The following is a 17,210-nucleotide window of genomic DNA, read 5'->3' on the forward strand; positions in this document are numbered from 1 at the left end:
TACTCTTCCTTGTTTGATTTCAAAGACATTCACTGCAATACATAGCGCCTCCTCTAGAAATATCTATGAGTGAATTTTTTTTTTTTTTAAATTTTCTTTAACATAGTCAGAGCCTTAATATCTATTAACAATTTCTAGACGGAGGGGGGAAATCCTCAATAGGACGCCTGGGAATGGAGGGCCCAGACAGTGTTAGACTCTTACTGACTAACCCCCCCCCCCGTCGGCTCTGTTACAATTAAATTTCTAGTTATTTTGCTTATTTTCTAATATTCCATAGTATTAGGGTGAATATGTTATAATCATCACGCTTGACGGGCGGGTTGGCGATAGCAGTTTGATATTATAGTATGCAGAGGATGCTGCTGCCCATCCTTTGGTAACTTTTTCACGAGCAATGGCAATCCTAAATAATTAAAGTGGACTGAAGATCGGAAAGACTGACCTTACCTGTGCTATTTTTATGTTATGTATGTGATTATATATTATTTTGAAAATATGTAGTCCCTTTGAGATTGACCTGTTGTTTTCAAATCTATGGTATTTATTTTCCGAATATGTAAAGCCTAATTTTGATCTGAAAAGAGATATTATAGCATTTTGTATTTAATACTTAAATAAGCAGTTATTGATCAGCATTATAAAGCTTTTCTTCGTATAAACTGACCACGTGTATATTATGATATTAAATCGACGTGGCTCATAGACACTTTTTCATAACATTATTTCTAACGCAACACGCAAATCACAGCGTGAAACTCACGCTTTAGAAAGCCTTCATTCGCATAGAGTGACTATATCATATATATAATATATACACATAAATATACCATTCTAGTATCTTTAATTGCTACATTCTCCGAATCGTCATTTCATAATATTCACACACAAACAACACACAGATTGCTTAGTAGAACGTGTACATTGGAAATTCTCTTTTGTCGTAAATTAAACGTACGACCATTCCAGGATCTTAAAGTGCAAATCATCATTTCATATTCCTAAACACACAACACGGAAGTGCTTAGTAAAACACATGTATTCTACTAGACAAACTGTGTGTTCATTTACGAAGTTTGCGTATGAATATACCAGAATATTCTACACAGTTCAAAAGAAAAAATAAATTAAGTTAATATATATCAGAGGTATTTTTTATTTATTGAATATATCTGAAATATATATACGATGACCATCCAATAAATTTGTACCGCGTCAACTGTTAAACGTATGAAAATCATAATTTTCTTTTGTTTACGAGTAATTAGTATATATGATATTATTAAAGTTTTATTTTTGAAATTACATTGATCATTGTTTGACAATAAATCCTGTTGAGAATCCAATAGAGATTACATGACAAATGTTAACTAAATAACACAATAAATCAATAGCTAATGTGAATTTAGGCAGCGGTGTCGTATTAAACCACAATCATCCGCGAAGCCGCTTACCCGCATAATTGCGTTTTAGACTCCCACGCCTAATTTGATATAATTGAATAACATATGTACCGGTAAGCCATAATGTAGAACCTTTAATGTTAACTTCAGCTCGTACTGCGTTTACTTAACAAATTGGTTTTACCAGTCAATTTAGAGCTTTTGGTTTGCAGATAATTAAGTCATAATGGCTGAGACGTAGAGTTGAGGACCTGGATAAAATGCTCGATAATCTCAATAGAGCCTTCGGACGTATTTTATATCTAATATTCATATCATGCCTATTGAAGTAGTTGTTGGAGATGCTACGATCGTAGTTCTAGACGATTATGTATACCTAAGACAAACCGCCCAGCTTGGTAAGTCTAATTTAGAGAAAGAAATCACTAGCCCAATCCAATTCTGATCAGCGTACAGGAACGTCCAAAACATATCGTCCAAAATACCGAAATTGAGGAAGACAAAAATTTTTAATTAATATGTTTTACCAGTGATGACGCACAGATCTGAGACATGGTCGATTACGACAGATATATCGATTAAGAAGGTCCAAGATCACCCAGAGAGCAATGATGATGTATATAAAGTTTCGCTGCGTGATCGAAGAAATGAAGAGGTTCGCAAAAGAACCATGATCACCAGCGTAGCTTAAAGAATTGCTCATCTGGAGTGGTAGTGGAAGAGCCACATCGGATTGTGCAACTGACAGCTGTGGCAGAAAGTTTCTTCAGTGGTAATCACATGCCGATAGACGCGGTACGGGTTACCACATTAGGTAGACCGATGACATAGTTAAGCTCATGGGAAGTCGCAGGATCCGAGCAATACAGATCCGAGGACTGGCCATCGTGGAGATTTCTAGGGGAACCCTATGCCTTACAAAGAGTGACTATCAGCTGAAAAAAAGAAGCAGAAGAAAAATCTAGATCTGACGCAGAGGTAACAGGTAGGCGTATTAATATTGTAATAGACAACAAATTACACAATTAATTTATACACGACAAATTACACAATTAATTTTTACAATAGAGTGAAGTTAATTTCGGCAATTCTTTGACCAATAAGCATCGAACTTTCTTTTTTGGTAAACGATTTTCTGACTCTTTAATTTCGTTGATGATGTAATGTAAATCACTCACAAGGTAGACAGACGCCCCGCTTTTGGAGGGCTCCATGCCGAGGCCGAGTGCCGGTTAGGTGTAAGGATCGAGGATGCCACAGTCGCCTCCATTACGAAGGGCAAGGAACGCAGAGGGTCCTTCCTCAAATTCTGCAGGGCAGTGGCAATAAATGCAATAAATCGGAATAAAATGTAGATAGGAAGTTAAAATATTGTAATTCAAATAAAATAAAAAGTAATGAAACTAAACTGTGATAAAATTGTGATACATAACTATAGAAGAAAGTAAAACAAAAAACGATAATCTGTAAAAATTAAATTGGTAATAGACATAACTGCAGTTTTTGAGTATGGATGAATGGAATGGAATGGAAGAGAAAGATAAATGGAACTGTAGAGTGAAATAACGGAGAGAAAGATAATATGAAGTATAGAAGAAGTAAGAGTAATAAAGAATTATAAATCCGTGTTCCCTCATAAATAGGGGTGGAACGAAAGGTCCCCGATGAAGAGGCCAAAAAAAATTAAAAAAGGTAGACAGATGACATTGTCGTCATGTTCATATATGTTCATATGTTCATCAGAAGACACTAGTTGACGGTTGCTTCTAACCGGTCCTTAAGGATATATGGGGAAAGCCGATGTTTAGCGGTGGGCATCCCGCGTTTGAAATATTGATGGCGATGAAATTATTACTGCATTGCAATGTCAGTAAAAAGTGTTAAAGATGGTATACCTGTCATGTACGAATTTCGCTATTGTCGCACTGTTCACTTGAGAGTCGGATTACATGAGATTGGACGGCGTGATTGCAGCTTGTATCGTCCGTTTTAAACTGTTTCTCTACTGTCTACATACTGTGTTATCTTGTTATTGGTTATGCAATTTATACTAAGCTGTGTAAATGATTTTTATTATGGTTTTTTAATTAAAATTGTAAGAAGACCTTCTTAAATAAATCTACGGGTCGGTAAAGAAAAGAGTAAATGTCTATTAAAGTATCGTATATCAAATCCTAGAATCAATTATTTCAGAAGTATTAATAACGGAACAATAATATAGTAAGAAAAAGCTATCTAATGGATTCAGGCATTATTTTGCGGAAGTGCAATTGCACGACTACTGCTGCATGGCGGAAGTAGCTATATATTGGTCCTTTTCTTACTTAAGAAAAACCATATTAAAATTATATTTTTTTTAATTTTATCACTGCAGACTTTGTACAGACAGAAGTCATTGGCCTGTCACATTCCAACACTACAAATTAGCAATCTGTAGATTGTAATAAAATATTATTTAATATTTATAATAACACAGATAAAAAATCTGCCGAATCCCTGAGTATGAATGACCCACCGATAATCTATCAAAAGATATTTTTAGACAATATTTAAATGAAATAAAAATGTTTTGGTTACTTAAAAGAACATGTTATTGTATTGTATTAATATGATTATCCATAAAAGAATGTCCTGAAATGTACAACATAGTAAATAAGAGCTGAGAGTAAAAATTTACCTTTTACAAGAAACAAATTGTTTCTGCGAACTTTCTCTTTGTTTCCGTCCAATGTTTGACACAAAGCAAAGAAATTCTTTATTGAAGTTAATGGATAAGGAAAGTTGAGAATGACGGGACCATTTAATTTATTTTAGTTTCAATTCTCAAATCGCTTCAGTTGGCACGGAATACAGAAAAGTAAATAATAGTGAAACTAGTTTTTTTTTTTATAAAAACACTATCGCGTGACGAGTTGGTGGCGTTAAATAGTTTACGATTTAAGTTAACAAATAGCTTAAGTGACTTAGTAAACATTGTAACATGTTAAAACGTAAGCAAAAAAGAATTCGAAAATATTAAACGTTATTATAAAAGCAAAGGCACGGATGTTAATGTCTGTGGAATATATAAAAAAGCATCTTGGCAAGAAGGATATGGTCCTCTCCACCAAATAGGACCGCTTGTAAACAGAACCCAGTGTATTCCAAGGAATGTAAGGTCGACTTTACACCTCCTAATTGGACGGACTGTGGCACTCTTGTCTCGTGATCACCACTTCAGAATCTAGCGGCTATCAATTCTTTGCTCTGTGTTGCCTATCTACTGCCACTTCAAGTTGCCAATTCGCTTATCTATACAGTTTACTTTTGTTCATCTAAAAATCTCCACATGCCTTATTCGATTTCGTAGAAAATTCCTGAGCATAGCCCTCAGACATAACTCATATGAGTAGCTAAACTAAACTTGCAAATACCTCAATATATTCGGCTAAGTTTTTATTTTCAAATTTTCACTTAATGGGTGTGGATTTCTTTCGTTGTGGTTCTTCACTATTGCATTATTTCCATTTACAGATTCCGAGGGCTTGAGGGTACGGAGCGCTGGAGATTAGTTGCCTAAAACCTGTTAACGCCAGGTACCTCGGTTCGTATCTTTACTGCATAAGTAATTGATCGGAGTACGAAAAAGTTTCTTATGCAGAAAAAGGTAACTCTTTTCTTTTTTCATTAAAACCAACAAAACACTAATTCACTGTATGAAATTTTTGCAGATTGTCAATTAATAAATATGACTATATATCATATTTCGGATGAAGAAAAAATTAGCAAAACTTACAGACACACAAGAAAAGAACTTGGACCGTCCCAAGTTGCTTGCGCAAGGACTGTAGGACAATCGTTGGCAAGCTGGCTGAAAAGAAAATTCTCTCGAGATACGTTTAAGTCATAAAAAAACATCAATGTATAATCGGAACGGGACAGTAGTCGCGCTCATATACAGAACCTGATTTAATGTCACACATTCCACTATGTCCCTAAGAAGCGACAAATTGCAGTAAAATAGATTTAAAAAAAAATTAGTTCATAGATTTTTATAAATTGTAAGAAATAAGTAAGCATTTTATTCTAGCTTTTACGAAATACAATTTTATTAAAGAACCTGTGAAAAGTTTAAAAATAAAGTTTTTTAAAGCTCTGCGATAAAGGACTAAAATATTTATTATTAACAATTCGCAATAGAATCACCGAGACCGGGAATCAAAACGGAAAGAGCGCTTTTACAACGCGCCCGCACTTTGTAATATTAAAAGCTGCAGCAATACGGCATTTTTACGTGAGACAAAAGCTTGATCAGAAGTCTCTTTAACATAAAAATATCCTAATGCCTTATCTTCATATAATGAAGGCACTAAAGAAACAAAGTGTTACCAATAAAAATTACATATTCTACAATATTTCTACACAACAATAATAGTAACAGTACATATATTAAAATTACCAATACAGTGATAGATCTCATTAAAATCTGGATTTCCTGAAGTTATCCTTGAGAAAATCAGTGACTGAAATATACGTGAGTATTGTTCGTGCCTCTATCAAAAATAGAGACGAAAAAATTGAATAAACTTTGAATTAATCTTACAATGATAACTAATGCAATTAAAAAAAGCATTTAGCCTTTTCAGATTTATAGATAACCAGATGTAAACCTTCGTGCGTTGCTGTTATGCATCTAATTTAAAATCAGATAAAAAACAGTCTTGACACCTCAAATAAAAACGACAATTTTTCAATTACGTTCTCGGAGATATATTTAAAAAATTACAAAATTTTCACATCGATTATATATATGGTTTGTGACAGAAGTACAGACTATATATGTAGTATGTAATTCTGTCATGTATGTCTATACATACATATATATATATATATATATATATATATATATATATATATATATATATAAATACAATTGAAAGTATTTTGTCATTTAGGACCGACTCTGTAGTCCAGTTATAAATAGTGTAAAGCTATTTAAACTAGTTCTCTTGAAAATTTACTTACCATAACATCCAATAAAGTCATTATAAGAGGCATTGAATCAAATCTTTGACTGTTTTTGAATGTTTTACACGGCGTAACCAAGCGCTGTAGCCACTTTTCTTGTAGCGTCTTAAAACGTTCCATGAAGTTTTTTTATTTTCAGAAATGCTTTTACTTATTCCGCTCCCCCAATTCAAGCTGTGATTGTAAGGAAATAACCTAACAATTCCAAAACTGCCGTAGTCAGATACGCTTTGTCCTGGTCAAAAAGAATTCTGCTGTGTTTTAGTAGTGTAGGGTGCCACTCTGTTGTTACTATTTTCGTGAATTGCATCTGAATTGCTTATCTGGTCGGTAAGGTAATTAAGAAAATTTGGTCCAATTTACTATATTAGAAATATGATTATTTCCGAACTAAAAAAAAACATTTTTTATGCAAATTCTCTCTCTTTATAGGGTTTTTCAAGAAGAAACTTATTTCTCATGTCAAAATAACACATAAATATTATTAAAACCAAGAGTGGAACAATAAAAAATATATCAACCAGATATTTCGAATCTTTTATCAAATTTTAATTTTTGCATAAACGAGCGTCTATTAAATTAATTACCTCATGAAGTTTTAAGGCTACAGATACATTTGAATCAATCTATATCACTTTATATTTTACATGGACTCACAAAACTTTATCTACTGTTAATATAATACTGTATATATATATATATATATATACATATATATATATATATATATATATATATATATATATATATATATATATATATATATATATATACTATAAAGTATATAACTTTATATACTTTATCTAATGGGTGATAAATGAACATATCAGTCATAGGAAATTATGCCGTTAAGTAATTTGGTTACCTATAGATTCTTAGTTTTCAAATAGCATGCATAGAACAAAGGTTAATATTGAAGTCTCGTGTTGATATTTAATGAAAGTACCTATCTAAATTTTTTATGGGCCTTTCTCATGTCTCCGATTGCTCTCAGGGTTTGCAATCTTAGCATATAAGTATTAGGATATCACCATATGTGAGTTCAAACTGATTCTGGCTTCCGTAAAATTGGGCTTCTATTTCTTTAATATTTAATGGAATCAGGCGTTATTTTGCGGAAGTCTATCCCAAGTAAGCAAAGGACCAATATTTAGCCGCTTACGCACATGCAGTGGTAGTCGTGCAACAAAGTGCAAGACTACCGCCAGATCGCTGATAAATGCGCATGCGGCAAACAATACTTTGTTTGGTAAACAATGCGAAACACAACTACCACCGTTAAATCACTAAACACGTGTTTCACCCCTCCACGGGGCATCTTCAGGAGTTATGTTACACCGATTAGTTTTCTTCTTTCTATTTCTCTTCCAGATTTTTTTTCATGAGGTACAGAAGTGACAACTGTGCATGATCCTTCGTTGATGGACACCATTATGTTCATATCAGCCGAACGACCACAGCAAAGCACAGGCCTCCCTTAAAGATTGACACAATGACGACTTTTGTAGATGACGACAATTGCCGCTTTAATCTTCCGACCAGGTCGTCGATTGCTATTGTAGATTAGAATAAGATATTGAATGAATAAAATGAATGACGTCATATTTAAAAATAAAATTTCTCTCCTAATTATTATTCACAAAATTATTAGTTAATTTTAGAATAAACCTATCACGTTAACCTGTAAATATACTAAGTTGCGACTAAGTAAGTCTCGTTTTAAAAACGTATGTAAACATCTAAAAGCGCTCGCGTCTACTTTGTCAAGCGACTAGAGAAAGTCCGGAAAGATACTTTCATAATTTTCAACGTTAAAAGTTAGAAGTTGCTTTTATGACGTCACTTACGAAAATTTCGCACACGAATCCAGCTGCTTACGTAAATATTTTATACGGACGGTTATTTATTTCATTAACATGCATTATACTACTCACGGCTCCATTCGGGCTATTACAGAATTAAGGTTATAAAATAAGAGCGTTTATTTTAATTGTGTTACATGGAAAAGCTTTTATTTTCTATAATATTAGATGACTTTAGTTAAAAATACTTCTGAATAAAATTGAAATTCTTAACACTTTAATAGATTGTTCAACTAAACATTGATACATAAAAAATACAAGTTCCAGAAATATTTAATGGAATCAGGCGTTGCCGTGCGCAAGTCCATCCTAAGTAAGAAAAGGACCAATATTTAGCCACTTCCACAAATGCAGTAGTAGTCGTGCAACAAACTGCAACGCCCGCCAGCCCGCTGATAAATGCGTATGCGGCAAACAATGCGAATCACACAACTGCCACCGCCAAATCACTCAACATGTGTTTCACCCCTCCACGGAGCATCTTCAGGAGATATATTACACCGATTAGTGCCAAACACAGAGTCTTAGTGCCAAGAACAGACTCTGTGTTAACACTTTGTTGCACGACTACTACTACATGTGCGCTGTAGAAACCGGACACTACTACGGTTGTATTGGCGATCATTGGGAAAGCCTATTCTTCTCTGTGTGTGTGGATGGGAGTGTCTTCCGGCTGACATGATGGTTATGATGATGATAAAGTAGAACCTACGATGTGGAGACTTTACTTCTCAGCAGCATGTGAACATGGGTTCATCGCGTTATAGCAAAAATTACCGGATGAAAAACTCGGGGTTGACAACCCGCACAAAGGGAAGATCCCTCCTTTATTTCCAGAATCCTGTCTTTGCCTGACTAAATAATAAATAATTAGTGCAGAGTATTGATGTGGGTAAGAAAAGGACCAATATTTAGCCACTACCGCACATGCATTTATTAGACTCTGTGTTTGGCACTAATTGGTGTAACATAACTCCTGAAGATGAAAGGGGTGTGAAACACATGTTGAGTGATTCGGCGGTGGTAGTTGTGTGATTCGCATTGATTGCCGCATACGTCTTTATCAGCGGGCTGGCGGGCGGTGGACTTTGTTGCACGACTACCACTGCATGTGCGGAAGTGGCTAAATATTAGTCCTTTTCTTACTTAGGATGGACTTTCGCAAGGTAACGCCTGATTCCATTAAAAATATTGATGTGGTTGTTATGCTCCTTCTAACTTTAATTCCAAACCAAGCAGGCCTGTAATAACATGTATATATAGAGAGGAAGAAGGGTAAACATTTAGTCTTAAATCTCTTTTAGGGACTCAAAGTTTGAGGTCTCATGAGAGAGGCTAGGCTTGTGCTGCTACTTACTACAAATTCACAGATTTAAAAGGCCTTCGAGCTCTTAGATGTCTTATAAACTCTTCATGAAGTGACTAGGCACAATACACCTAAAGATTAGTGAATTCTGTATTTAAAATCTGCAATAAAGTAAAAGGTTATAACAACACAGGTGTGACTAATGGTTGTAGGAAAAAGCATCTATTTAATGTACCACTCAAAAAAGGTTTTTATTGCGTACAATAATTGCAAATATCCTTCGTGTTGAGCGCCGGACAACTCCTATTTTATTACAGGTCGAATAAATTAGAAATAATAAATCATCACATTGCTTTTACCGTTTGACTTGCAAATGATTGTTTCGATCATTAGTTTTTGTACAAAATGAACTATGTGGTAACTAAATGTATCTTTTAATTAAATAAAAATGAAAATTTCGAAACTTTTATACCAATTTTTACACCGACAATCAACATGCACTAAGTGATTACTCTTAAAATTAATTATCGTTATGCGATTGACCAATACACTTCCGACAGTCTACAAAAACAGACTGTAAACAATATTTAATTTTAATACGTGGTTATCTGAATTTTGGATACTTTTTATAATTATGCTGTTTATTTCTAAAACCATTGATTTTTTGTTGGAAATACTACCATACATCAATTGACAGTAAATAAGCATTCACAATTTTAAAGCTTTTCCACACCATAATCAATTTCCCTGTATATGTGTTTTTATATAATGTACAAAGTATGTATTTTATATAATGTACAAATGTATAATGTAAAAAAAAAGAGAAGACTGATTTCACTTGTAACCTAGCACAGAATTCAGGAGACTGAAAATATTTTGCATAGAAAGAATTTTAATACATATCAGTAGCAATGTCTTTGATACAGGCCCAAGAAGTTTAGTGTTAAAAATATTATAGATTCTTCGTTGAAAATGAAGAGTAACAACTCTATAAAAATTTCAATGAAAAAGTATCAAATTGAAATGATTTTTCTTTTATAACGGAATAAACCTTTAAAATATAGGACTTTATTAATTTTGGAAATCAAATATCGAATTTCTAAGTAATAGATAGAGCTTTATTTGTGAAGGTGCGAAAGGTTTCAATGTTGCCTTTCAGCCGTATTTTACATGAGACTGCATATATTGTATTCAAAGACACAATCTAGACACGATTTTTTTTTTAAATTATATGAACTTTTATTTGTTCATTTTTTCGTGTTACATAACCTTATTAATGCGGTTAAATAAAAAAAATCTCATAACTCTCACAAAAATAACCTAATTTAGTTCGTGAACAGTCTGCATAAGTTTTATCTGCACGTTAATATTTTATAATTTATCTGTTGAACAATGTAATCGTTAAGTAAAGAAGTCATGAACGGGTCAAGAGAACATACATACTTAATGAATGAATACTATATCTGTGAAGAATGCAATATCTTAAATTCTCAAGGGAACTGTCAGGCTAAGTTATTTAGGTATTGCTCGGAAAGTTAGGCTCAATTCCCCAGCTGTCGGCTATCCTAAGCTCGGTGTAGCTCAATGATATATTGTAGCAATATGTGTTATAAATAAAAAATAACATTAGTTCAGAGAAAGCATGTTTCTAAATAGGGAAAATTTTAGTAAACTTAAAATATTTGATGTTAAAATTAAAATCGCAAAATTAAAATTCATTATTTATTATTCAACGTAGAATGGATTACATTAATACCACTACATTGACGCTAAGATGAGTATTATCCGTTCCGATGATAAATACCTGAGAAGAATATGCGAAAGAAATTCTTCCTCGAAGTTCCAGCTCATAAACGCCCACTGCAAGGCCTAACCCTTCCCCCAAAGATATCTATGGGGATGTACATAATCGCCACGCTTGGTAGGCAGGTTGGCGATTGCAGCGTGGTATTGTGGTAGGCAGAGGACGCTACTGCCCATTCTCTGGAAACTTGTTTGGGAGCTATAGCAATCCGATATGATCATAGTATCAAAGGGTGATTTATATAAATTTGTATCCCGGGAATCGAATCTACGACCAACGATTGCTAGTCGTCTACCTAACTACTGCTCAAATAAATTCAATTGAATCAATAAAGACAATCAGTCTTGTTATAGGATAAATTTAAGTAAAAAATATATTTTTATTAAATTCATCATCATAGAAAACTTTAAGAGATAATACTAGACAGAATTATTTCTATGTTTCTAAATACAATGTTAAAGCAATAACGTAAATCTGTATAAATGCGGGATCCATTTTGAAAATTTCTCCACTGTTACTCCGGTACGTTATCACTTGAGGTGGTCGTAAACTTTGTTTAACTACTCCATTGTCGTACGTCGTGAGCAGTGGTTTCGATCCTTACAAGAGACCAATATTTGTATGTTATACAGACGTTTGATTTTGTGGTATATTTGTGTAGTCATCGTCGTTTATCGAAATTTTGTTGAAATTTTTTTTTTTCAGAAAATTGAAACAGTTCAATTACGATGCCGCCTTCTTTTGTTCTTTCCAGTGTCATTTAATTATATTATGCTGTTTAAGATCTCAAATGTCATCTATAATACAGTTTATAGGTAGAACAGTTGTAATTTAGCATAAATAATGTGATAAAATATATTTCAAAATAAAAAAAAAAGATTCGCGTAAGATACGCACAATTTAAATAAACAAAACATATGAACTAGTTTTAAATAAAATAAAAATCGAATGATTTTTTTCAAATGTCAACTTATCAAATCAAATATGATAAAAAAGGTTAAGAAATGTTATTTACGTTAACAAAATAGTTAAAACTAATTTCTAAACGGTCATTTAAAATTGAAAGCTTGAAATTAGATTCAGAATTGGCGTATCGTTCTACATTGAAATATTCATAATTCAAATTAAACAATTCAATAATTTGTGATTAAAATGGATGAACAAATAAGTATTTGATAATATTAATACAAAGTAAATACGTTGAAACAGAATACTCGTATGTATTGAACAAGCTTTCCAAATACTGAATCGAATTTTAAACATGAAGATTATTTGTAATACAAAACCCAGATTCTTTAAAGTAAGAGTAAATATTATCTTGTCTTCGTAAATAATAATTATTTTAACAATGTGTTCTTAGTAAAGGATTTCTTTTAGTTCAACATTATAATCTTGGCTTTGTCAGAGCCTACAGGTGAATATACAAGATGTAAAGGCTTTAATGAGTTGAACGTGTAATTTATTTCATGTCAATTAATGTACGGTGCAACTTATCAAAAATCGATGTGTTCCAGAAATAATAGTAAAATAACGTAATGATTGTATCATATATTGTAAAATCACATAGAACATTTATAAACGTTAACTATCTGTCCTTGCAGTTTTTGTCCTGCCAGATATGATTGGCGTGACGCATTGTGATAAAAAAATTAATGAAAGAAACGTATATGCGATCATTTTATATACGGTAAAAAGAAGATTTAAAAAATTTCTCATATCTGCTATATTTTCCAATTTAAAGCTTTTACATATAAAACCAATCATGCTGTATATGAATGACTGTACAGAGGTTCTTGAAATGCGTAAGACCGTATTTCTGAACGATTCTTAGGTAGACCTATGACTTGAACTAAGCGTCCAACGGTTTATATGATGTTGTTTAAAAGAAGGTTATTGACTAATAAATTAATATGTTAACCTAAGTAGCCATAATAAGCAAATTGCAAGGTTTAATATATAATTTTACTAAATTTGTTTTGAGCTACGAAAATGAAAAGAGCTAGGAATTTCTTTAAGTACAGAAAAAATTAAGGCTAATAATTAAGGCTTAGTTTAGATCTCTCGTCAGAAATAGTTGTACAGAATAAGTACATATAAAAATTAGAGGGAAGCTTATTAAATTTCCTAATGACACATGGTAAGAATGCATTGTCCCTATATTGCGCCACGGACATAGGTCTCTTCCAAAATTTTCCACTAGGATCGGTTGAAAGCGGCATCCAGGGTTTTCCGTTATCTATTACCGACCTTATGATGCCCACTCGATAATCTTACGGCTTCTTTCTGCATGCTATATTACTTGCTATCTGCGACTTCAACTTATATACAATATTTCTGGTTACTTTCGTTCTTGTAAAACCTCCTCTATTTATTTAATGGAACCAGGCGTTACCTTGCGGAAGTCCATCCTAAGTAAGAAAATGACCAATATTTAGCCACTTACGCACATGCAGTGGTTGTCGTGCAACAAAGTGTGTTTCCACACACACTCTGTGTTTGACACTAATCAGTGTAACACAACTCCTGAAGATGCCCCGTGGAGGGGTGAAACACGTGTTGAGTGATTTGAAGGTGGCAGTTGCGTAATTCACATTGTTTGCCGCATACGCATTTATCAGCGGGCTGGCGGGCGATGCACTTTGTTGCACGACTACCACTGCATGTGCGGAAGTGGCTGAATATTGGTCATTTTCTTACTAAGGATCTCCTCGTTTCTGACTGGATCTCGTTGATACCGAATATTCCCTTTCCATGGCACATTGTGCGACTAGGAGCTTGCCTATAAATCTCAAATTGGGAGAACACATATGAACTATATATTCATTTTAGCTTACCGTTAAAAAAAAAAAAAAAACTTTTGTAAATCATTTCAAAAACGTATTCAATTTAAGTTATAATTATCGAAGTCTGCTTTTAACGAAAATATTTACGGAACGTGTTTAGTATGAATGTTTGATATAATTTTTCGTAATCCCTTTTATTTATTGATGGCACATCCACAAATTTTACTAAAAAACGTACCCGAGGGACTACTTGGCTATTCATTTCGATTTTACTGAGCACATATGCCTCAACTGACCCGCCCTCGATAATTTCGCATTACGATTTCGGCAAAGAAATATAAATTCAGAGATAGAAAGTAAAAGGAATATATATTTGCTTAAAACGTGTATGAAATGAGTACTTTGCAAAATAAACTGAAAGGCGCATTTGAATAAACGTAATGAAAACCTTTTATTTCTAATTATGTTCTTTGGTACATCGTATAATATTTTTAAATTTCTATAACAAGGCAATTTTGCGTACATTAAAAATACGAGGTATATTAAAAATACGATGACTAATTATATTGCGAACAAAATATTAAGTTTACATTAAATTTTAACCAATCTTCTTTATATTACTCTCTGGCTAGTAATGCACTTTCCACATGATTGGCAGCACTTCTTTAATGTTTCTTTCTATAAGCACTTAAGTTGCTCTGTCGTAGCTTCGCTTACCACCTTGGTACAAAACCGCAAGAAAATGCGGCGGCTCTTGTCATCTTCCAAGAGGAAAGCGATCCTCCTATTACCACACGAGTGGAAGCACTTCTGAAATGTTTCTTTCTACAGGCGCTTCATTTGCTCTGTCGTAGCTTCGCTTACCACCTTGGTACAAAACCGCAAGAAAATGCGGCGGCTCTTGTCATCTTCCAAGAGGAAAGCGATCCTCCTATTACCACACGAGTGGAAGCACTTCTGAAATGTTTCTTTCTACAGGCGCTTCATTTGCTCTGTCGTAGCTTCGCTTACCACCTTGGTACAAAACCGCAAGAAAAAGCAGCAGCCCTCGTCATCTTCCAAGAGGGAAGCGATCCTGCTGTTACCGCACGGATGGAAGCACTTCTGAAATGTTTCTTTCTACAGGCGCTTCATTTGCTCTGTCGTAGCTTCGCTTACCACCTTGGTACAAAACCGCAAGAAAAAGCGGCAGCCCTCGTCATCTTCCAAGAGGGAAGCGATCCTGCTGTTACCACACGGATGGAAGCACTTCTGAAATGTTTCTTCCTATAAGCGCTTAAGTTGCTCTGTCGTAGCTTCGCTTACCACCTTGGTACAAAACCGCAAGAAAATGCGGCGGCTCTCGTCATCTTCCTAGAGGGAAGCGATCCTGCTATTACCACACGAGTGGAAGCACTTCTGAAATGTTTCTTTCTAAAGGCGCTTTAGTTGCTCTGTCGTAGCTTCGCTTACCACCTTGGTACAAAACCGCAAGAAAAAGCGGCAGCCCTCGTCATCTTCCAAGAGGGAAGCGATCCTGCTGTTACCACACGGATGGAAGCACTTCTGAAATGTTTCTTCCTATAAGCGCTTAAGTTGCTCTGTCGTAGCTTCGCTTACCACCTTGGTACAAAACCGCAAGAAAATGCGGCGGCTCTCGTCATCTTCCTAGAGGGAAGCGATCCTGCTATTACCACACGAGTGGAAGCACTTCTGAAATGTTTCTTTCTAAAGGCGCTTTAGTTGCTCTGTCGTAGCTTCGCTTACCACCTTGGTACAAAACCGCAAGAAAATGCGGCGGTTCTCGTCATCTTCCAAGAGTGAAGAGATCCTGCTGGTCGCACAGCCTTAATGCTTAAGCAAATATACTTTGAGGTTTATGTTAAATATCATATACACTTGACTTTATTAACTGTATAAAATTTTTAGGAAAATGCAGATAAAATTTATTTTCTTTATTAATGTGAAAATTAAAGAATTTTTTCCGTAAAATAATATTCAATATGTTGAGGTTTGATAAAACAATTCACGTGAGTCAATTCATTTTAACATTAATTAAAATGTATATCAAGGCGAAAGGCCATTTATGAATTACATGTAAAATCACTCGACGCCCAGTCATGATATCGCAACATTTTTAATTTCGAAAACAGGTATTTTGTTTCCCAATTATGATGTTCGTTCGTATTCAGAATTTTGGCGTTCATTGAATTAAAGAAACGATATTTTATTAACATAATATGGTTGGGGGATTTTTGTAATGATCGGTGATTTTTATTTTCAGTTATTATGCGCTTTCTTGTATTGAATCAAAAATATAAATATATTTTCTTTTATTTTACGAAAGATAATCATACTGTTATAAAATTTACGGAATATGTTATGAATAAAACTTATTGTTATAGGACTATGTTGTGCTTTATTTAACTTTTATGTTCTTGACATTTTGAGTGTATCATTCATGGTTGTAGGTAGAGCTGAGGTATTGGATGTACATATGATATAGTTGAAGCCCAGTGTATTTTTAAGTTATTGCAGCAGTGGACAAGCTATATAGCGCACGTGACTGATGTCTGCTGGAACATAATGGATCTGAAGTGTAGTCTATGAACCGGCAAACGCAGAGTAGGACTTTCACTGTCGGCAGAAAACCTTATTTTGGTCGTATTAACATACAAAATTTATCTGATAGAATCAGGCGTTACTTCACGGAAATCCATTCTAACTACGAAAGGGACTAATATATAGCTACTTCCGCTATGCAGCAGTAGTCGTGCAATAAAGTGCAGCGCCCGCCAGCCCGCTGATAAATGTGCGTGCCAAACACTAACTCGGTGTTTGGCACTGGTCTAACATCTCCCGAGGATGCCCCGTGGTGGGGTAAAACACGTGTAGAGTAAATTAACGGTGGTAGTTGTGTTTCGCATTGTTTACCGAACGCGCATTTATCAGCCGGCTGGCGGGCGGTGCACTTCATTGCACAACTACTGCTGCATAGCGGAAGTAGCTTTATATTAGTTCCTTTCGTAGATACTAATTTAGACCGCTTGCAACAGGTCCTATTGT

The sequence above is a fragment of the Battus philenor genome, unplaced genomic scaffold (assembly GCF_028537555.1).
Source record: "Battus philenor isolate CCGP_79_NKW_IND1 unplaced genomic scaffold, ilBatPhil1.0.hap1 SCAF_4, whole genome shotgun sequence".
Lineage (NCBI taxonomy): Eukaryota > Metazoa > Arthropoda > Insecta > Lepidoptera > Papilionidae > Battus > Battus philenor.